Source organism: Martes martes (genome assembly GCF_963455335.1).
Source record: "Martes martes genome assembly, chromosome: 7".
In the NCBI taxonomy this organism is placed as follows: Eukaryota; Metazoa; Chordata; class Mammalia; order Carnivora; family Mustelidae; genus Martes; species Martes martes.
In genome coordinates this window covers 82,314,583-82,337,406 of record NC_137894.1, presented here as the reverse complement: position 1 = coordinate 82,337,406, position 22,824 = coordinate 82,314,583, and the positions used below count along the sequence as shown (strand labels likewise).

General features: G+C 43.6%; 1 long non-coding RNA gene across 1 annotated transcript in view; it reads left to right on the top strand.

The window, feature by feature from the left end:
* The first annotated feature begins 1,601 nt into the window (after window positions 1-1,601).
* LOC308346454 overlaps window positions 1,602-22,824 on the top strand; it is a 44,504-nt gene continuing 23,281 nt past the window's right edge. Inside the window, exons 1-2 of the long non-coding RNA XR_013967183.1 lie at window positions 1,602-1,700; window positions 21,261-21,334. This is a non-coding gene — a long non-coding RNA (uncharacterized lncRNA). The remainder of the gene's footprint in view (window positions 1,701-21,260; window positions 21,335-22,824) is intronic.

The following is a 22,824-nucleotide window of genomic DNA, read 5'->3' as shown; positions in this document are numbered from 1 at the left end:
CATCCCAGCGGCTAAATGGTTAAAAGGTTAAAAGTCAGGGAGAGAATAATTAAAATATAATCATTAAAGGTGGCTCAAAGTCTTAATTCTTTTCTTCTTCTCTCTGTTGATGTGGCCTAAATAAAAGCAGAACAATGGGGGAATCAAATTTGTGGCCAAATAGTTTGGGGACTCTTTCTAGAACTTGGGACTCCGTAGATCTGTGAAGCCATTGTTTTCAAAGCACTCTCCTAGGCTCTGTGGGAAGAGAAAAAAGAAACCACATGAATGTTCTTCCACCTTGGGGAGCTTAGATGTTTAATAACAGGTATGCAAATGAAAAAAGGCGCAGGATAGACCCAGAAACAAGTTCTACAAGAACTGCTTCCTAGAGATACTCCGACACGTGTTAATATACAACCTCCTGAGAGCAAGGTCCATGTCTGAATCATTTTCATTCCTCCCGCTGAAGTTAGCTGACCACCTTGCCCAAGAGATATGTCAAATGAATGAAGCTGAGTCTGGTTGCCTCAGTAGAGAAGAACAATTAGTCAATAAGCAAATCAGGCCTCTGGTGACACTTCCATTGTAAAAAGTACTTCTAAATAATGTAAGTTGTGTGACAACAGTTTTACATCCATTTTTTGGTTGTTCACTGCTGTGTCCCCGGTGCCTAGTATTTTGTCATTCAATAATATTTGTCGAATACATGAATTTCCTACCTTAAGTGAGAAGCTTAAGAATGATCAGGTCAGATGACTTAGTGAGGAATTGGTTAAGTCAATTAGTGGTCCCTCTATATGATGGGATACTATTCAGCATCTAAAGAGTATGCCACTGGGGCACCTGGCTGGCTCAGTCGGTGGAGGTGGAGTGTGTGACAAGGTTGAGAGTTCAAGTCCCATGTTGGGTATAGAGAGTACTTAAAGTAAAATCTTAAAAATAAAATAAAGAGTATGTCACAGAAGAAGGCTTCCTGACTAGGCAGGTTGGTAAAAACACAGGCCTTGGTGGCCCACTGTCTGGAGTGGAAACCTAGTTCTGCGACTCACTAGCTGTGTGACCTTGGGAGAGGTATTTAATCTCTCTGTAATATGACTTCCTCAGCTGTACAATGGGTATAATAATAGTACATACCCCAAAATTCTTATGAGGGTTAATAAGCTGATATATAATGAGTATATATGTAAAGTATGTAGGGCAGGGCTTGCTATGCAGTAAACACTCAGTGAATATCAGTTCTAAATGCTTCACATATAGTGACATATAGTAACAACCCTATGAAGCAGACACTGGTTTGCAAATTAAAAATATATTTTATTTTATTTAAAGATTTATTTATTTATCAGAGAGATCACATGCACTGGGGTTGGGGGGGAGGAGCAGAGGGAGAGAGAATCCCAAGCAGACTCCCCGATGAATGTGGAGCCCTTATACAGGGCTCTGTCCCATGACCCTGAGATCACCACCTGAGCAGAAACCAAGAGTCAGATGCTTAATTGACTGAACCACCCAGGCAACCTGATCCCCATATTTTAGTAAGTGTGATTCACTGAATGTGATGGGTAGAAAATGGACAGTATTGTGAAGAGGAATAACATGATCTAATTTATATTTTAACAGGATTACTGCATCTGCTGTGTGAAAAACAGACTGCGGAGGCTGGAAGGGGCAAGGCCAGAACCAAGGAGACTACTTAGGAAACTATAGCAAGAGTCCAGGTAAGATATGTTGTTGGCTTGTGTCAGGATGGCGGCAGCTGAGGTGGTGAAAAACAGTGTTTTTCAGGATGTTTTGAAGGTAGAACTCCATTCCGGGAGTTACTGATGGAATGGATAGGAGGTGTGAAAAAGATGAGTCATGGATGACTACACAATTTTGGAGTCAATCAACTGGAAGGATGGAATTGCCATTTACTGAATAAGGAAAGACTGTAGGAGAGTGGGGTTGGAACGTGTAGTTGGAGATGCCTATGTGTCACCTACTGAGATGATAAGTAGGCAGGTGGACATATGAGTCTGGAGTTCAGGGAGGAGTTCTGGAATGGAGACAGGATGCACAACTCATTGGCCTACAGACAATGTAAAAAACCATGTGACTGGTTAAAATCACCGAAGCAGTAAGTAGAGATGGAAAGCAGAAGTCTAAGGCTTGAACCCAATCTTCAGAAGCTGGGGAGATGAGGAGGAACCAGCAAAGACTGAGGTGGACCTCAGTGAGGCAGGTGGAAAACCAGGAGCATGTTAGAATCCTGGTAACCACCCAAAGAAGAGATTCAAGTGTTTTACATGTTTTAAAACGTAATCTTGGAAACATCCTTGTCAGTTGCCCCTGTAACCATGTAGGTGATGTAACAAGTGGAGGAACCAGGGCTCACACAGTTTGGGCCCAAGACGCACAGTTTGTAGCAGAAATTGGATTAGAGAATGATTTGTCCGACTCTATGTCCAGTGTCTTTTCCTTGTACTACATTTCTGCACCATGGACCCCTCTTGGTCAGAAGAGGGAGACTTGCCCCATCAATTTTATTGAGTTATTCCCCTTACCTTGAAAATGGTCTGTTCTAAACTAGTCATTCCACTTGTGTGCCGTGGTGGAGAAACCTATTTTGTATTCAAGTAAGAGCATCTGCAACAAAAGAAGACTGAAAAGGAAATAGGTTAGGCAGCCTCATTGTCAACAGCTGAAGGATATGATAGAATTAGCCTGCTTAGGGATTTCAAGGTGGAATTCCCCAGCCTCGTGGGAGTTGATGGGCATGATCACAGAGCCTGTGCGCTGGGCCACAGAGGGTCAGTTGTACAGAGCTGTGTGTGCATGCACACTTATACCTATGGGTGTGTGGATGCATGTGCATATGAGAGAGAGAGAGGGAGTTTAAAAAAAATGCAAAATACCTTGCCAACCTCATCAGCCTGTTGAACTGACCCTGGGGTGTCTAGACCCAGTGGGCCTGCAGGACTCTACCGGGAGAAGCCTGAGGTCAGGCAGATGAGAAGTGACAGAGATGACCCCACTATGGAAAGAGAGGTCAGGGACAGTGATACATTCTCTGCTTGTTTCCCATCTGTATAGAGAGGAAGGTGGAAGCCATCCAGAAATTTAAATATGCTCTACCTACCCTACCTTCTTCCAGGCGTCAGTGACATGATCTTGAAACTGGGAAAACAGAGTTGGACAAAGCCGTGAGGAATTCTATGGGGTGGGGGGTGGGCAGGAGTACATTGAAATATCTGTAAAGGTGTGGTGCTAAAAAAATGAGTAAGAAAAAAGTTCAGGATAGAATGGACCAGCAAATAGGCTGGTTGAAGCTAAACACATGGAGAGAAGAGAATTGGGTGAGGAGTTACCTGAATTTGGGGGAGGTAGGTTGTGAGACGAGGCAACTCAGAAACAGGCTTCGACACAAAGCCATGATCTGTGGGGTCACCCCCAGTGGCCTCTGGTTGTTGGCAAACCTATTCCAGCTGCAAGGGGGCTCAGGCTATTTAATCTGACATTGTTTCTTAGAGGGTAAGCAGTTTTTTGTTTTTTTTTTTTTTAAATGAAGACTTAATTTGTTAGAGCAGTTTTGTGTTCAGTTTTAGAGCAGCAAAATTGAGGGGTAGGTATGGAGATGGCTTACAGCTGCCCTGTCCACACGCATAAATAGCCATCATCATCAACCTCCCCCACCAGAGTGGTACATTTGTTATAACTGATGAACCCACACTGACCCGCCATATTGCCGCCAAGTCCATCATTTACGGTACAGTGTTGTCATACATTTGTGCTAACCCGCAGACTGTACTACCCTAATGTAAATACTGGATCTTGGCTTAGCAGTTTTCCTCTTGCAAAGATATGTAAGTAAATGTAGAAATGTTTAAGAGAACCATCAAACTCATAATAGTTCTGTTAATTTGTGTACCCTTGGTATTCGAAGTATTTGCAATATTTAAGGGAAATTGGCCCAAGAGAGTAATGGTCATTTTTTTGACTATTTTAAATAATGGGATTAAGAAATTGATTTAGTTTTGTGATTTTAAATTAAAAGACATTCTAAAATTACTGTCAGTATTGGAATATTTGAGAGACTGGAAAATTTGTCATACTTTAAAGTTTATTTTATTAGAGCTCTAAGAGATTTTTAGATGTTTGATGTCCTTATAGAAGATTATGTCATGTTACATATTAATATTGAATATATTTATAGTATATTTTATAATTGCAGCAAATGTATTTATAATATAATTTAAATATTAAATATATATCACTTATATATTGAATTTTAAAACATAAATGTGACCTAAAATGTTTGAGTTAGTTTTGTAAACTGAATTTGTAAATGGAATCAAACATTAATTAAAAACCTCTTAAATGTGATTAGCACTTGCTGTATTTATGAAGACTAATAATACCTCCAAACTGAGCTTAAAAGTTTAAGGGAGACCTAGATTTTTCAAGTTTGTAACTTCAACCATTTGAGGATTAAATTTTAAAAATCAAAGTAGCTCTCTGTAATCATTTCTATGTAAAGAGAAGGTCCTTGATATTGCAAAAAAAAATCTCATTATTCTATCAGGGGCCCGGTGGCCGCTGGATGCCTAGTCCTTCCATATGTTAATGACTCGTACTTCCAGCTAGCTTGCCCTTGGAGGAAGGCGGGCTAAGGCGGGACCCCGTGGGGGAAGTGGAGAGCCTTGGTGTCTGGGAGTCCAGGAGGTAGAGGCAGCCAACTCCCTTTTTCCTCAGGGGCATGTTGATTTTGCCTCTATAGGAGAGTGGGCAATAGGGCTGAGAGCTACAAAGACAGCAGGGAAAGCAAAATGTGAGAGTAGATGACAGAGCAAGAGGCAACTCTAGAAGCAATAAAGGAACCAAATCATTTTATAGATAAGGAAACTGAGCCTGGGAGAGGTTAATGTTTCATCAAGATCCCGTGGCTGGCTAGTCAGAGGTAGAGATGAGACTGGACAATGGATCCTCTAACAACTCCTAATTCAGGATTCCTTTCAGAGCACTTCTTGGTATCAATGCAGGGTAAGTGGTTTTGATGGTCAACATCAAGTCAGAGCACAGGTTGGTGGTACAGATTTTACAGTTTGTCTGAAGGGCTACTGCCTGTCTTCTAAGGCTTTAGATAGAAATCATTAAATACATTCACCTCCTTCCTGTAGACTTTTAAGTCTCTTCTGGATCCTGGGCCTGAATCCTGGACCTTTCAAAGCATCCTAGTTCTGAGAGGAATGTCCTCTTATTTTGGTAGAGGTCTTAGGAGGAGCCCCCCTTTGAGGCCCGCTCTGAGGCCCTGTGCAAAAATGCCAGTGTGGCAGCGTCCGGCTGGGATAGGTCCTGGTGGGAGGAGGAATGGGAATGTTTGGGGGGGGTGGGCCTGGTGAGGAATGAGGGCAAATCCGTGTATCCTGGAAAATGGAAGGTTTCTGAAAAGGGCAGGGATAGAGAATGTGATTTTGCAGGGCTGCCCCTGAAGGTAAAGAAAGGAGGAGAAGCCCAAAGGAGGTGTCTTTGAATTTCATCCTCCAGCCAGCTCTCCCAGGAAGGAGCTTCTGAGCTTCTGAGGGATGTCCCTGAGGTGGGCTGAGGAAGCTCTTGAGTGAACATCTCTAGGGAGGAAGGGCAGTGGCGCCACCGAGGATTGTGTGAAGTACAAGGAGTCCCTCATTTTGCATGTTCTTCCCATGGCTCTTGCCATATCTACCACATTTAATAACACGCTTTACAACTGGGCGGGTTTGGATACTTTTTGCAATAACCTCTCTAGGGAGACAGAGCAGGTAGAAATATCCTTGTTTTAAAAGTGGGAAATCTTTAAGCCCCAAAAGGATAAAAACATGCCTAATAGAGGAAAAACCTAGGAAGAGGTAGGGCCCGATTTCTGAACTCGAATCTAGTGACACTACCCCCTTCTTCCATTCTTCTTCTTTTCCTTCTCTTTTTAATTTTAATGGTTTTATTTGTTTTTCTTCCTTATGGAGGCAATATATGATCCTTGCTAAATGTTATTAATATATTAAGATAGAATAAAATATAGATAAGATTAGAAAAGAATAAAAAATTATAATTCTACCACTTAGAGATGATCACTGTTAACACCTTGGAGTATGTCATCTTGCATTCTTTTCTGTGCATACAATAGATGATATTATCAATATGGCTTCATACTACTTGTCATTTCTATAACATGCTTTTTTCTTTTTTCTTCCCTTTTTTTGCCTTGACCCAAAGAGGGGGAATAAAAGAGCCTTTAGACTAAACTCTTTTTTTAAAAAAAATTTTATTTTAGAGATAGAGGGGGAGAGGGAGAAGGGCAAGCTGTCTCTGCACTGAGCACAGAATCCTACTGGGGCTCCATCCCAGGAACCTGAGATCATGACCTGAACTGAAATCAGGATTTGATACTTAACTGACTGAGCCATCTAGGTGGTACCCCTAGACTAAACCCTTAAAATTTTTTTTTTTTTGCAGGGGGTGGGGGGCACCTGGGTGGCTCAGTCAGTTAAGTGTCTGCCTTCGGCTCAGGTCATGATCCTGGAGTCCTATGTTGGGTTCTGTGCTCAGCGGAGAGTCTGCTTCTCCCTCTCCCTCATGCACTCTCTCTTTTTCAAATAAAAAATAAAATCTGAAAAAAAATTTTTTTTTAACCAAAGTAATATATGCCCGTGATTGAAAAAGTCAAACTAGTACTACGACTCTTATGTTGAGAAATATTTACCATGTTCCTCCTACCCCACATTTGATTCCACTCCAAAGGTGCGTACTTCTAAATCTTAGAGCTTTCTAAATAACAAGCTTATAATGCTATTTTTTAGGTTTCAGGTTTAGATATTATGCATTGACTTCCTCTGTGTAAGATGATGGTTTGGTTTCTTACATTTGTGTCCCCCCTGTCCCTCACTCTTCTCTTCCTCCCTTTCTCCAAATATGGTCATAACACTGTTTGGTAATGTGGATTAAATGAATATTCAGTAATCACATTTCTACAAGTATGTAAATATCACTAAGGTTGAGCCATATAGAGTACTAGGAGTGTGCTTTCTATTTTATTGAACTCTTTGCGCCCGGAGTTAATACTTAACTTATTTTTGCTTTAATTTGCTTAGTTGCTTGGTTTTCTATACCGAGCTCTTTCACATAACTGCAAATCACATCTCGATATATGTGCAAACATTATTTATTTATTTATTTATTTATTCCCCGATAGAGCTCTCCTAAGAGGCTCCTGTCTCCCATCCCCTATCAGGACTGGTGGCTCTCCAGGACTGCTACGTGTTCTTCTCACCATCACCCTGGAACTTTTCTCCACCTCTCTCCTGAGTTGGATCCCCTAATTCTGGCTTCTATGTCTTCTTGTGTCTTAGTTTACTCTCTTAGTTTTATTATATATGCTATCCAGGAGCGACCTGAGACTGCCTATGTCTTTTTTTTTTTTTTTTAAGATTTTATTTATTTATTTGACAGATGGAGATCACAAGTAAGCAGAGAAGCAGGCAGAGAGAGAGAGAGGAGGAAGCAGGCTCCCCGCTGAGCAGAGAGCCCGATGTGGGGCTCGATCCCAGGACCCTGAGATCACGACCTGAGCTGAAGGCAGAGGCTTCAACCCACTGAGCCACCCAGGTGCCCCTGCCTATGTCTTTTTTACCCTGCTACATATAAACCTCATCCTTTTAATGCGTGAGGAAATAAATGTTGGTTTTTGTTTTCAGTTCAGCATAAACCAAGAAAAGGAATTCATCCCATGTGGAGTCTAACAATTTCCATTCCAGAACTAGTCAAATTTGTTTCCTTTCTAGATTCAGCAGGCTTGTTACAGTTAGAAACTTTGATTTTTTAAATTTTTATTTTTTTAAGGATCTTATTTATTTAATTATTTGTCAGAGAGAGAGAGAGAGAGAGAGAGAGCGCGTGCACATGCACAAACAGGCAGAGTGGCAGGCAGAGGCAGAGAGAGAAGCATGTTCCCCACTGAGCAAGGCCCAGTGTGGGACTCAAGCCATAGGACACTGCCTCTGAGCTGAAGGCAGTAGCTTAACCAACTGTGCCACCCAGGTGTCCCCTTTGATTTTTTTACATTTAATTTTATTTTTTCAGTGTTCCAAGATTCATTGTTTATGTACCACACCCACTGCTCCCTCATTGCCCTTAATCACAAGGCAATAGGAAAAAAAAAAGAAGAAAACCTTTATCTGAAAATCCAATCTGTGATTATCAGAGGAAAGAACAGTATAAAGTTTGCTCCATTTTAAGAAAAAGGTGACTTGAATTAAACATCTTTAGCCCACCCACAATCTCCCTGCTTGGAGACTCTGGCAGGCAATGTGCAAATTGTCACATGTGCCTGGCCTGGCTCTCTCCCAGATTTCAGCCATGTACGTGGCCTGTGGGCTCTCAGATGTGGTTCGATGCTTCGTTTGCCACATTTTTTTTTCAGCACAAAATACAAGCCTTGGACAGGTGCTGGGGATGTAGTGGCTTCTGAAATTGTTTCCCAGAAGGCAGTGACTCATCACAGGAAACCCCTTTGTTTTCTCTCTGACCTTCCCTGGCTTCCTGCTCCACCCATCTGTGCGTGAGTTTTCACATTCCTCACCAACAGACAACAACTTACCTCTAACTTGAGTCAAGAGTGGTAAGTGGAGATAGTTCTGGGAGTAAGCTGGGGCCACCTCTTCCAACAGCAGTGCCTGTGAAGGCAGCAGTCTTGTTCTTAGTGCCTTGGCCTCTCCCCTTTGAGCTATGGGTCAATTTCCATTCCATGACTCCTGGAAAATCCCTTTTCCTGTGTCCCTAACCACACGGATTGTCACATTATCAAAGAAGTGGATTTGCTCTCTTAGCCCTTGCTCTAATCAGGGACTGCTTTTGCAGAACTCCTTTTCTGGAAAATACACGTCACTATACATTTAGTAACAGGTGTTCAATGGTTTTTAATTGATGTGTGCTAAATCAAAGAGGACGTTGGTGGTGGTTGGCCCACAGGGCTTCTTCAGGTACAGCCAAGGTCTACTATGGATAAATGTTGAAGTGAACCATACGACTTGGATTCCTACATGTTTAGAGTTTAAAAGGAGCTTAGAGGTTATCCAGACTTGCTTTTTCCTTTTATAAGCAAGGATCTGGAAGGCCCATCAAGTTACTTTCTCATGGTCACCCAGTCAGGTCCTGGCCTTGTTGGTCCTGGCCTTCCAGGCTGTCTGTATGCTCACGCCCACCTCTGCACTGCTCTCCAGATGCGCTGCTGTCCCACTTCGGCTGCACCCCTTCTTGGCTCTCTGCACCTGAGGGTGAAGACTCAGCCTGGCAAAAACCCTCCCATAAGGTCTCACCGCTCCTCTGTCACTGCTTTCCACAGAGTCCCTCCATGGCCAGGCTTCTCTCCAGACTACAGGCAAATTCAGAATGTTGACTTTGGTTTCCTTTGGCTGAGAATCCATGACTTTCCATGAAGAGTGTGTTTCAAAGTAGTTCTTCAAAAATGTAACAGCAAAATACTCACCAAAGAAAATTTGAAGAAGACACAAACAAGTGGTTTTTCAACTTTTTGGATGTTTTCCTTGGACATTTCCCCACTACACCCTTCCCTTCCAAGGAATAGGTTGGTTGTTTAACTGTAATCATCACCTTACTTATTCAGCTTTGTATCCTGCTGTATTCCATTTGTGTTCTTTTAGGATAACTCTATGACAGAAGGATTAGGAGCAAATACCGGTCTGCTTTTTTGTGAAAGCTTCTGTTAGAACACTGTCACCTATTTAGAAAAATAGTTTCTCTACATTTTGGCAGGACAAACAATAATGTGCTTGTCTAAGACACATTTGGGGGTGGGGCCAGGAGACATGTTCCATATACCCACTAAATCTTCCCATCTTCCTCACTACCCCATATGAGGCAGGGGGGGTTGCATTCTCTGTCACTGTCAATGGGACACTGTGCTTCCTGATAATCTATGAACCAGAACTCTTCCTTTGCTGCCATGTCCACATTCAGTCATGTCTGCATGGTGGTAACAGCTCGGCCCCAATCACCATGTTGACCTATTTGTCATCTCTGATCTCTTGTTTATTGTGAAGGAATTTGTCATAAAATAACCAGCTGTGAATCCTGCACACCCTACAACTCTGTGAAAGCAGAAACCAAGTCTTTTTATAAGTCTTTGGCCTGTTTCTCTATCCCCAGTCTGATGTCCAGCAGAAGAAGACACCTAAGAAATGTTCAGTGAGTGAATGAATGGCTAATGCTAATTGTGACTGTAGAATAGTCTTCCTTTTTGTTGACTCCAAAAGCAAAACCACAACTCATGGGAATATCCTCACCAGACTATTTCCTACCACAAGGGAAGAAATAAACTGAATCAGAAATTGGAAATCAGGAAGGCTGAGAAGTATCTTGGGTAGCAGGGATGATTCCTGGTTTCTCCGGTTCTTTCTTCTTAACTCCTCACAGCCCATAGACCCTGGGTATTACAAAATCCTTTTTATCATTTAAGAATCACAAATGCCTAATTTTTCTTTGTTATCCTCCTTAATTTTGAAGCAAAAAAGGTTTATTTCCCAAGATAGGTACAGCAAACTCAACTCTAGGGGAAACCCCACATCTTTGTAAATTTCCCTTAACACCTCAAAATCTTAGTCATGGGCTAACCTAGTTTGTGATGTAAAATTGCTTCTCAGTGGAAGATTACTCAGCAGTAAGAAAGAATGAACAATGTGATAGTACAACAACCTGAATAAATCTCAAAATAATTTTGCTGAGTGAAAGAAATCAGAGCAAACAATATATACCCTGTGATTCCACTTACACAAAATTCTAGAAAATGCAAACTACAGTGACAGAAAGTGGTTGCCTCGTAGGTGGGAAGGGAAGAAGTAGGAGGCAGGGGTTAGAAAAGGGTACCAGAAAACTTTGGATTGTGATGGGTATGCTCATTATTATTATGATTGTGGTAATGGTTTCACAAGTGTGTATGTATGTCAAAGCTGGTCGAGTTATGCATTGTAAATATGCAAATTATTGGTGTGTCAGTTACACACCAATAAAGCTGTTTTTAAAATTTTTGCAAGGAAATGGAGTCCTATTCCCCACCCTGTATTTCCTACCTCACTTTCCAGCTTCCTCCTGCTGAAAGGTGATCACACCCAATTTTGTTCCTAATGTGCAATCAGTCCTTTTTTATGGTAGGCACTGAGAGTTCTTCTGGAAGTAAAGAAAGTATTTAAACTGGGTCACTATTTCCTCCCACTTAATTCCCAGGCCCTCCTGAATGCTACAGAGAAGCTTGCCCTCTTCTGTCTGTAGTCATTTAGGGACTGCTCCCCGCCAGCTCCAGCAACAGATTTTTGAATAAACAGCAGCTGATCTCGTGTGGCTGGCACTTGCATGACTGTGAGCCTCAGTGGGCCATGACTTACCAGCCCCAATGATAACAATTCTCAGACCTTTCACACGTTCTGGGGGTGCTTTTCAAAATTCCCATCGGTCCTACACAGGATGGCCTGAGACAGTGACCTGCCCATTTGCCTGTTCCTTCTCATACCGTTTCCTCATTGCTCTCCAAGGTGCTTTGGGGTTAGATACCTCCAGATTGTAGTGAGAAGTGCAGACAGAGCTCCTCCTGAGGAAGTCAGCACTATTCTAATGGTAGAGGTAGTGCTGGAACCTAAGGAAGGATTGGGAATAAGTCCCTGGAATATACAGATGGGAGGCATGGGTTGGCCTGCTGAGATGCTGCCTGTTCTCCCATCTTGCGAAGACCAGAGGTTCAAGGGTTTAGGTGGTTAAGTAAGTAGCAAAGGCCTTCCATTAGAGCAGGGCTACTCACACCTGTGCTGGTCTGGGAATAAGAAGTTGAGACTAAGTGTTTAGAAACCTTTATAGCAACATGCCAACCTAATTTTATAACTGTTGGATCGAAGAACAAAAAAATTGTTCTTATATTTCACATGTCTTTTACTTCAAACTCTTTTCTAGTAATTTATTTTTATGTTAAAAATTTGGAGTTCATAATAGATTGGAAATTACAAAAAAAAAAAAAAAAAGAACTTGCTCTTCACTACCGATCTTTCGAGACACACTGAACTAATTCCATGGCCTCTGAAGGACAGTTCTGGGTACCTGCCTTCCAAAGACATGGAAGATGAGCTATGGAGAGAAGTGGACAGTGCCAGGGAGGAAGAGGACAAGGAGTCACCCTTTGTCTCTAGTTCCTTCTCCTTGACCAGACTGTGCACACGTCCCTGGGGAAGCATTGCACCAAGAATAACCACACTTGAGACAAAGTTCGAGTGGACTGCCATCAGAGGAGGAGCAGGAAAAACTGTGGTTATCACCTGGAACTCTTGCCTTAGGCCAGTGTCCTTCACGGTGCACCTTAGGGGCAGGTGGAGGAAGTAGCTGAGAAATAAGGATTTGAGCAGAACCATAGCTCAAGCCTCACTAGTGTGGAATGAGCTGAAATTGGGAGTCTGACTTAAGAGAATTTCCTACATTTAAGACCTGTACTTGAAGACTTCGCCATCATATTTTAGGTCTGTCTCTGCTGGTCCCAGCTCTGTTTCTGTAGTAAATCATGGTGTGAGGTGATATTCAGGTTCCCAGGGGATGTGGAACGACCACTGCCCTGCTTGTCCTTGAAGCAGTCAGCTGACCACCCCCTCGCGCTCCCATATCCTGGAGAGGTGGTGGGGCAGAGACAACAGCTTCTTCTTGTTGCCTGTTCCCTGACTCAGTCTACCCTCATCCCTGTGGCTGATGATGATATACTCCTTGACTGAGAGGAGACAATCAGGTTGGGTGGGTTCTGGCTCTTTAATATAAGAAGCTTCTGTCCTAGCTTTGGAGGAGAAAGGAAACACCCAGCCCGCTTGCTTTTTTGTTAAATTAGAGGGTGCTTTCTGCCTTGTAAATTCTCCTGAAATATATGTTGGCTTTGACTTGGTGATGACGCAGGTATGTCTGAGTGTGCCTGCTGTGTGGCAATGCCTTCTTTCTAGCCCCAAGTGTTGGGGTGCAGGGAAAGCTGTGAGTCGTCCTTGGGTGTCGTGTTGGTTGCCTCCACACCAGGAGGAGGCTGCTGGAAAGCAGAAGCAGGGTTGAAAACTTGGCGATCTTTCCTCTTGTGCCAAACCCAAGTTAGTGACAATACAATCATAATTATTTACTTTGGGGATATTTTGCATTGTCTGGAACCATCTGCAAGGAGTTTTAAAGGGAATGACAAAGGAGGACAGGAGTAACAGGAAGGCTGTTACCAGATAATGCAGTAGTAACTCGTAAAGCCAAGCTGGCACCTGTTGGGGATGGAGTGACTGACTCCCTTGGTCAGGGAGACCAGCCTGTGGTCCTAGGTTTTTACCTCTCCTGGTTTCCTTCCCTGAAACAGGGACAACCTGAAAAAAATTCAACTCACAGCCACTGGCCCCCCAAATTTAGCAAGACTTGTCCAGTATGAAACAATGTTAGTAAGCATTGGACTGTGGCAAAGATTACAACAATACAGGTGTTTCAAGAAAGAGGGATGGATGGGTCTGAGGATGCAGGAAAGGCTCCTGGAAAAGTGGGACTTGGACTGGCACTGAGTTCTTCCCTCCTTTGGAATGGTGTGTGAGTTCTAGACTTAACGTTGGACGAATATATAAGCTCTCTGGGCCACAAGATGGGGAAGATAGCAACTATATCCTATGCTTTCTGTGGGCATTAAATCCTAGCTGAGTACATGCTTAGTAATGTTCCCTCCCTTCCTTCATTTCTGTGGCTGCATGGCATTCCTTCTGGGATGAATTCCTGGAAATGGCTCACCAATTTGGATGCAGAGCTTAGATTTGCAAGGTTGTGATTTCTCCTTGTGGGGAGGCAATACTATGAACAAAGCAGGGGTCAACAGAAGCTTTTCCTCACTGTGTACCCAGGTCCCTCACTGGGCTAAGTATGTCTCTCTTAAGCTGGGAACTCCAAGGCAGAGCTTATACCAAGAGAGACACTTTGCCCAAGTACTCACTTGGCTAAAAATACCAGAGTTCTCAATATTCATATTATGGTTCATATTAATCAAGTTCTTGAGCAGTAGCTTCCTTCCTAGCCTCTCCTAATTTAGAAATATTTCCCCATTCTACTACACGCAAAATAGAAAGTTCTAAAATCCTAGCTCACCCTGGAGTGCAGTTCATCCTGGAAAAAGGGCCTTTAAAGTGCCTTTAAAATTTTTTCATCAGTAGGAAATTGATCATACATAGAGAGGAAGTAGAGATGATGAAGAAGAGCCCAGACTCAGGATTGAAAGTATCAGCACTTGCTTCCTGGCTCTACCACTTGATGAGCTACGTGAGTTTGGGTAAATTATTTAACCTCTTGGTGCCTGAGTTTACACATCTGTTAAATGGGAAAATAACTGTGGACATCTCATAGGGTTGCTGCCATAAGTAAAGGAGTTGAGATTTATATAAAACACTTAGAGCACTAAGTGGTCAGTGTAAGTAATAAACATGGGTTGGCCATAATTAATATTATTATGTCCTAGTGAAATGGGGAGAAGAAAGGTTTCAGGCCTTGAGGGATGCTGTGCCCTAAAGAAGAGGGCACCAAGAGAGCCAACACTTATGGGGCCTGGTGACAGTGGGAGGGGGAGAAAAGACTAGGAGATAGGAACCCAAGTGCCAAATCCTAATGCAATGACTCAGGTTCAGGGTGGGCATTGAAATTGCCATCTGAGAGCCCAATAGAATTTGACAATCTCTATTCTAGATTATGGAGTTCCTGGAGACCGCCTCTCTGCCAAGCTGGCCCAAGACTTGTTTTGGTGAGGATGACGTGCTAACATGGGACTGAGTCAATAATAGGTCCTTTGTTCTGCCTTCTGGACCTCTGGGTGCCACTGTGTGGACATGTGCAGCTTGGCTGGCAGCTGGCATCTTAAGGGTTTGGGTTGTAATCAGATGGACACTGACTAAACAGAGTCCCTCCCGACCCGGTGGTATGTGCAGCAGCGCACGTAGGCCCACATACCTCGTATCTGTGCCTGGGCAATTACATCCCAGCCACCCTGCCCCATTCCAAGGCAGCCAGAGCCAGCTGGGACACAGTGCCTGGGGAGGGAGCCAGGTGTTTTTCCCCTTTCATCCTTTTTAATTCCATAGGCATTTTCTTCTAAGCTTGGGCTCTAACTGCAATGCCTAACATGGAAAAACAAATCCAGAAGGCAGGAACTGAGCTGGGTCTGCTTATGGTGCTTCATTTTGCTGTTTGGAAATAAAGCCAAGAGGCACAGCCTCTGTCCTTGAGGACAGAAAACCTAGAGGCAGCTTGTCCTTTTTCCAGCTGCTGCCTGCCCAGGGACGGTACTGCGTATATCAACATGTGCGTGGTTCACTGCCTGGTCTGATCTGCAGGTCTCTCTTTAAGTACTAGTGCGGGTTTTGGAATTCAACTGTATGAAGTGCATGTCTGGGCATGGTCTCTTGGCCAAGCCCCAGGCTTTGCAACCCACCCAGCTGGTCCCCAGAGCTGGGCTCTTACATCGTAAGTGATCCCACGCAGTTCCGATGACTTATGGTTTATGACAATTCACACTGGTTTGGGAAATCTCCCTGCCGATGTTCTCTTATCTTGGCAGAGAGAACCATGTTTGAATACTAACAATTGGTGCCATTTATTGAACACATGCTATGCCCCAGGCAGCTTGCTAAGGGTGCTTTACGTAGTGATTTCCTGCAGTCTTCCTGCCAACACTCCGAAGGAGAGAGTGTGATCAGCTCTGCCTTATACACGAGGACCCTGGGATATGGTGTTGTTAGGTAACTTGCTCAAGGCCACCCATGTAGGAGGTGGTAACACCAGTATTTGAACCAGGCAGTCTGGTCCAGGGCATTCTAACCCACCATAGTGCCCACTGCCATTGTGTCTCTCTGCTTATACATCTCCAAGGATTAAATCAATGCCTGAGAGTGACCATCCTCATTGTTATCATTAGTTTGATCAACCAGTGGGGCCCAGAAGCCTCTACCTGGTTGATACTTTGGGTTAATTTGCTACATCTTTGATATTAGGGATAATAACAGAAAAATTAAGTTATTTTCTTATTGATTGCTACTACTTTGATTCAACAAATATTTAGTGAGCATTCACTTTGTGCCGGGCATTATACTAGACCTAGCAAAGAGGGTTATTACAGGGTATTTGCTCTCAAAGAACCACACTCTAGAAAGGTAAATAATATTAAATTTCCAAGATGGGCCCTGTCTTCCTCTTTAGTCTCATTGCTTCGCATCCCCTGCCTTTGTGTCCTTTTGTTTGTTGAGCTTCCTACCACCTCAGAGCCTTTGCACCTTCTGTTCCATCAGCCTGAACTACTCCACACCTTAGCCTCATTAACTCCTCCTCATCCTTCAGGTCTCGTGAGAAACCGCTCTTCTTTAGGGGAGTCTGTTACAGTCCTATAGATTACGTCGGGATTCCCCTGTTACATCTTATCGTAGCTCCCTCAGCAGTAAATTTTTGTAATTATTTGCTTTATTCACCAGCTCCTTAAGGGCTTTAATAACGCTTTTGTTGTTGACCGTCATACTCCCAGCACACAATAGGTGCTCACTAAATACTATGAAGGGAACAAAGATTATAAACAATTTATTAGAGCAAAAACTGAAATGTGTTAGTCTCCAGTCCTCCAAAAATTAGACATCAACGCAGGATTAAACGTGCCAGGATTTTATTCGGGGGGGGGGGGGGAGTGGGGGCAGCATGGAAAGCTGGGAGGGTCATCAAACTATGATGCAAGTCTGATCCTAGAGTGAAGAAGAGAAGACAGGAAGGTGGGGAGGACCATCATATACATTCCGATGCAGCCTGGGCAGGTTCCCAGAGGCCAGCCAAAGTTGAAAGGCAGAGGAGTGCCCCCTCTCACAGGAACAGCAGGCTCCTGAAACTCAGCCCCCTTTCCTGATTGGCTGGGAGTGCCATGGGAGGCGTGGCACATTTAGAGGCTGCTGAGAGCACTACTCAAGTAGCTTCCTGGTCCCGGAGGGGCAAGCCCGGGGCGGGGCTTGTTCTCCTGGTGGCCAGGTAGCAGGTCAGAGGCAAGAGGGGACGACATCTAGTTAATAGGGAGGACAGAGATAACCGAAGGTATGGCTTCCACAAAAGGTGGGGGGGATCTTGATTCTGAGGCTTACCAAGTATTTATTGGAAACACACTATTCTTTGACACTGAGGATGATAGAGTAGGATTGGCTGTACGTGGGCTTTCTTCAAAAAGATTTAAGTTAGTTAAGAGACAAAGTAAACTTGCATGCATGCTTCTGAATCTCAGCTTTCTTGCATCTAAAATGAGGATAACTCCATCTACCTGGTGTGACGTGGGACGGGTAGATGCAGCGGCTTCCTAGAATAGGGTAGGTATTCAACAACTAAGATTTGAATGAATTTAAATAATAATGATTCATTGCCTCACTTTTTCAGCTTTTTTAGTCACTTCAACAGGGCTGAGAGTTTTCTAAGTTTTCGAAGAAACTTTTGGCTTGAGATGTCTGCTTTCCATGTAATTACTCTCATCAACAGTCCCCTGAGGCTTTTTTTTTTTTTTTTTTTTTTTAAGGAACATTTGAAGTAGAAGAACCACAGTTTAAATACGTGTTCAGAACCAAGAAAACATTTAGTGTTGAGTTACTACATTGAAGGAAGTCTCTGGGAAAAGGCTCCTTGGTGTGTGGTTGGCCCAGTGAGCTCACTGTGGGGGTTGGTTCCTTAATTCTTAACCCCAAGGCAGTGTTCAGTTTGTTCTCTGTTACAGTGCAGTCACTGGGACGTTGCTTAATCAGGTTCTTTCCATAGGCGAAGGCTGTGGATCCCTGCGGGAACTGGAGATGTGGGGTGGGGTGGACCTCCTCCCTTTCCCTCACTGCCAAAGTAAAGGGGTGGTCTGCCTTTGCCTTTCCCCACCCCCAACACCCTTCTTCTTCTTTTTTTAAAAGATTTTATTTAATTATTTGAGAGACTGAGAGTGAGAGAGAGTACAAGCTGGAGGAGGCGCATAGGGAGAGGGAGAAGCAGGCTGCCTGCTGAGCAGAGAGCCTGTTGTAGTACTCATCCCAGGACCCTGGGATCATGACCTGAGCCGAGAGCAGATGCTTAACTAACTGAGCCACCCAGGTGTCCCAACACCCTTCTTATATATTCCTCTTTCAGTACATTTCCCTCCTTCAACTCTGCCCCCAAATTAATCTTATCTTGGTTTCACTTGTACTGGCCTGTTCTTTCTAGGACTTGGTTTTAATTCACAAAGATTTCCAGAGCAACTAAGTAGTAGATGCAGATACTGTGCCTCAGTATTCTCATACATGGAATGAGGGGAGTAGACTAGCTACAGCATAAGATGTATATATGAAATGTGAACTACTCTAAAAAATGTATCACGTGAATAAAGAAGAAAGAGGTTTTCTGGGTGAGGAGGCCGCATGTGATTCAGGACTCACTGTTAATCACTGAGAAAGAGGTGAAGAAGACTCCGTTCTGAGGAAGTAGCATGAGCAACAGCCAGGTGTATTTGCCGTGCTCCAGGGAGACGGGTAATTTTTAATGGCTGGAAGACAGAGGGATCCAAGGACAGATGAGAAAGAAAAGGTGGGGTGGTGAATGAGCTATGGTGGTCTTTGAAAAGCTTGTTCGGAAACATCCTTGGTCAAGGAGAGCCACTGATGTTTTAGAAGTAAGGGACAAAGTCTGAATTATTTGGGAAAAAATCTCTGAGTGAAGGAAAAAACCAAGGCAGAATAATATAATTAATTTTGGTGAGAGAGAATTACTTCCACAAAAATGGAAATAAGAGGGCAGATCTGAGAGATAGAAAGATGTGGCAGTAGAGAAGAGGGCTTTGAAAGTTTCAAGTCCCAAGGTTTCGAGCCCATGTATACTGGGGCCAAGGGTGGGGAAGGATGCCACCGAGAAGGGGAACTGAGGAGGAGGTATCTGCTAGGTTGGGAATGGGGGTCTTCACAATAGATCATGTTGAATTGGAGGGGCTGGCAGGATGTGTGTCTGGATATGACACTGGAATTCAGATCTGGAGCTCAAGAATGTAGTCAGGGCTGAAGATGAAGATTTGGGAGCTATCATCACAGGGGTAGTAGTTGGAATGGCAAATTGTTTCCCTTCCTCAATCACCTAAAGAAAGGCGTGGGTTTCCAGTTGCATGGGCAAGGGCAGGTGGAGGGATGTTTTCTGGTGCCTGGCTGGCTAGTCCTGATCCCTCCAACACAGCACTTGGATCTTTGAGATTCGAAGAAAGGAGTACATTAGTCTTACCCTCCTCCACTTAGCACAGCGTTGCCTCTTTTCCCTCAGTTGTCCACTTCTAATTCTGCAAACAACAGCTGGAGAGGGTGAGTGAGGGCCAACTTAGCAGCTGTGTGTTGGGAATCAAGAAGGCATCCAGGATGAAGATACTGTCTGGCTACAGCTGCTGCCAAGATGAGTGTGTGTGTGTGTGTGTGTGTGAGAGAGAGAGAGAGAGAGAGAGAGAGAGAGAGATGTAGGAGAGAGAGAGAGATGGGGGGATTCATAGCAGGGAGTGGGTAAACATTGCTGGCCAAATTTCTTTTAAGGGTGGTAAATTAAATATTCTTAAAAAGTTTTGATTCTGTATCAAGGACAAATTCATTTCATGTTTTATTCCAAATCCTGATGATGAGAACATTAGAAATTGACCTTTCTGGATCCGCCAGTTGCTGGTGACCAGGCTTTGCTCACATACCCCGGCCACCTTGGCAACGGAGTAAGCTCAACACTCTGGAAGCTGCTTCCGGGCTGGTGCCTCAAGGAGAAGCACAGGGATCTAGAAATATGTGAGATGATGAAAAGTTCAAGAAAAGGCTGTTGTTCCCAATCCCAGCTGAAGAGAGGCCTCTTCCTGGAGAGTGACGAGGGATTTGGGTGTGTGGTTTTGTTCCTGGCCAAACATAAGTCTTGAGCTGTGTAATCTGTTTCTAATCATAATTTGGATTATCCCACACACTAACCAAATGTTTGTTTGTCTGAAGAGGCCCATCTTCAGGTCCCAGAGAGGCCTGATAAACCTCTACTCAACAGCCTGTGTACTTCCGGCCAGTAGGCTCTTTCTGAGACTGGCAGGCAAAGACTGTTGCCTCTTTTTGCGGAGATAGGGCTGGAAGTTCCTGTTCACAGTGTCCACGCTTCTTCAGCCTGAAGCTGTCCCCTTTGGTCACTGTTGATACAATCCTTTCAGGGACCAGTTGGAAATGGCTGGGTGTTGTCCCTGAGGCCAGGCCCAGCCACCGGGGCCATGTCAGGTGTGGAGGTAGGACTCCTAGTAGGAAGCCACAGTGAATACTGAGACACCAGAAGTTTCTGGCTTTCTCCCAGGTCTTATTTTGACAGACAGGAGCTAACTAAAAGTTAGCTTAAAACTTAGCCTCTTAGGAGAAAAAATGAAACCAGAGAGGGAGACAAACCATAAGAGATTCTTAATCTCAGGAAACAAACTGAGGGTCGTTGGAGTGGAGAAGGTGGGAGGGATGGGGTGGCTGGGGGATGGACACTGGGGAGGGTATATGCTGTGGTCAGGGCTATGAATTGTGCAAGACTGATAAATCACGGACCTGTAGTCCTGAAACAAATAATATCTTATATGTTAATAAATATAAATTAATTTTTAAAAAGAATCCCCTGGTAAGGGCCAGGGAAAAATTAAAGCAACAACAACAACAACAACCACTTAACATCTTAATCGTCCATATTCCTTAAGATAGTTAGTATGAGTTGGCAGTTTACTCTTGAGGAGCAAGTAAATTTCATTGATTTTGAAAGTAGCCAACTTTTAAGAACTGTTTCACCCAATTTGGAAATACACAGTTCTTTATGAAGGAAGGGCTGCACTTTAAGACTACAACAATGGCCTAGGAGATGAGACAAGGGTGGTTTTGCTAAGTCAGGGTATGGGTGGCTTAGAGAAGATGAATGACTAAAAGGAGGCAGGCAATTTCACAGATGAAAATGGATTCCATTTCATTCATGATGTACAGGAAAACTTTACATCATCACAACACTTATGGTGTACAGATGACATGGGTCCCACCCCTGCTGTGAGCACAGGACAGGATATGAAGAATTCCACCACTTTGTCACCATTAAAAAATCTCTCTCCCCATCTCTCCTCCTCTTTCCCTGCATATGCTTGCGTGTTTGCGTGTGTGTGTGTGTGTGTGTGTGTGTGTTTTCAAAAGAAATGTTGGTAGTAGTTTAGAGGGCAAGACATATAATTGATGTATATCTCTTTTCAGGTCTTAGGAGGAAATACCTAAGAAGAGGTGATTAATTCCTGTCTGAAAAGCGCTTTGAGATCCTCCAAAGGAAGGTAATTAGAAGTATGATACGTGGTTCCTAGATGTTGATTACATGTGATTATATGTAAAGAGTGGTGCTAGACTACTTCCAATGCATTCCTCTCCTGCATCTCCAAATAGGCAAGTGTGTGCTGGGAAGGGTGGAGGGAAGGGCTGGGAGGAAGAAGAGCTATTGGAACAAAGACTTGTATTTCCTGTGAAGCGGGAGGAAGATAGCCCTGGGGTCTCAGGGTCTTTGCAGAAGATGCACATCTGAGAGTGGGACCTGGGCCTCCTGTGTTCCCCAGGAGAGTCTGCCTTCTCACCCCCTGAAACTCTGTTGACTTTTAGGGTGGTCTCTTTGTTCAAGTTTTACCGGAGGACTCCATGACTGCTGTATCGTCACAGGGGAAACCACCTTCCATTTTCCAAGAAAACTGGAGGCTTGTTTTCTGGGTCATTGTTATGTGGGTAATAATCACAGAGCATTAAAATCTTTATTATTCTCTGCTCTTATGGAGCTGCTTTTCTTAGAAAGCCCCATATTTTTCTTTTCAGCCAAGTCTTATTTTGAGAGGAAGGTACTCTAATATGATACCCGGTCTGTAGCTAGATGGAGGGCACCTCTCCGACGATCTGCGGTGTCTGACCTCAGGGGCCCAGAAGCAGTCATGTATGTTGGTTAGACCTCAGATCCGGAGCCCACTTGAATTCTGGATCTGTTGCTCCTACTCACAGGACTTGAGGCGAGTTATCCAACCCCTCAGAATCACAGTTTCTTCATTTGTGAAATTAGATAGGAACGGCATCTACCTCTTTGAGTTATTGCGAGCATTCAAAGAGGAATTGTGTCTCACACTTGCAATAGGGTCTTGTATGTTGGAAGCACCAAATACGTGTTTGCTGCTGCTGCTGCTACTACCTATGAAAACTACAGACTCATTGAGAGCAGAGGATTATGACTAGGATTGCCATCATTATCAAAGTACTCCTAAAGAAACCAAGGTTGATTTAAAGCTAAATGCTCAAGTAGCTAAAATTATGCTTGGCACTCTTCCACTCCTGTTCTTAGTCTCTCCCTTTTTGTTCTGGCTTTTCCAAATTTCTGACCTCATGGCCATGGCTTGAGGTTTTCATGACGTGTTAAACATATCCGCCATGAGTGCAAGCGATTAAAGGTACAGATACCTGCAAGGATGGATTCACACTTTCAAGGACACTGAAATCTTGATGTTTTTCTGAAAAACAAAGTAATAAATCCCATAGACCTCTAGCACTTTGAAGCTGGACTTCAGGGACCATCTAGTTCAAGTCCAGAGTAGGCAAATGATTCACCCTTGGAGAGCGGACATAGCTGATTAATGGGAGAATGGGATTAGAGTCTTGGGTTGAGCTAGACAATTAAGAACTATGAACATGTGAAACATGGTATGACTCCTTGTAAAGCTGCTTCTACTGAGCTACACCACAGCAATACGCCATTAGTCTCCAAAAAAGGCTGCTATAAGATTGCCTACAAAAT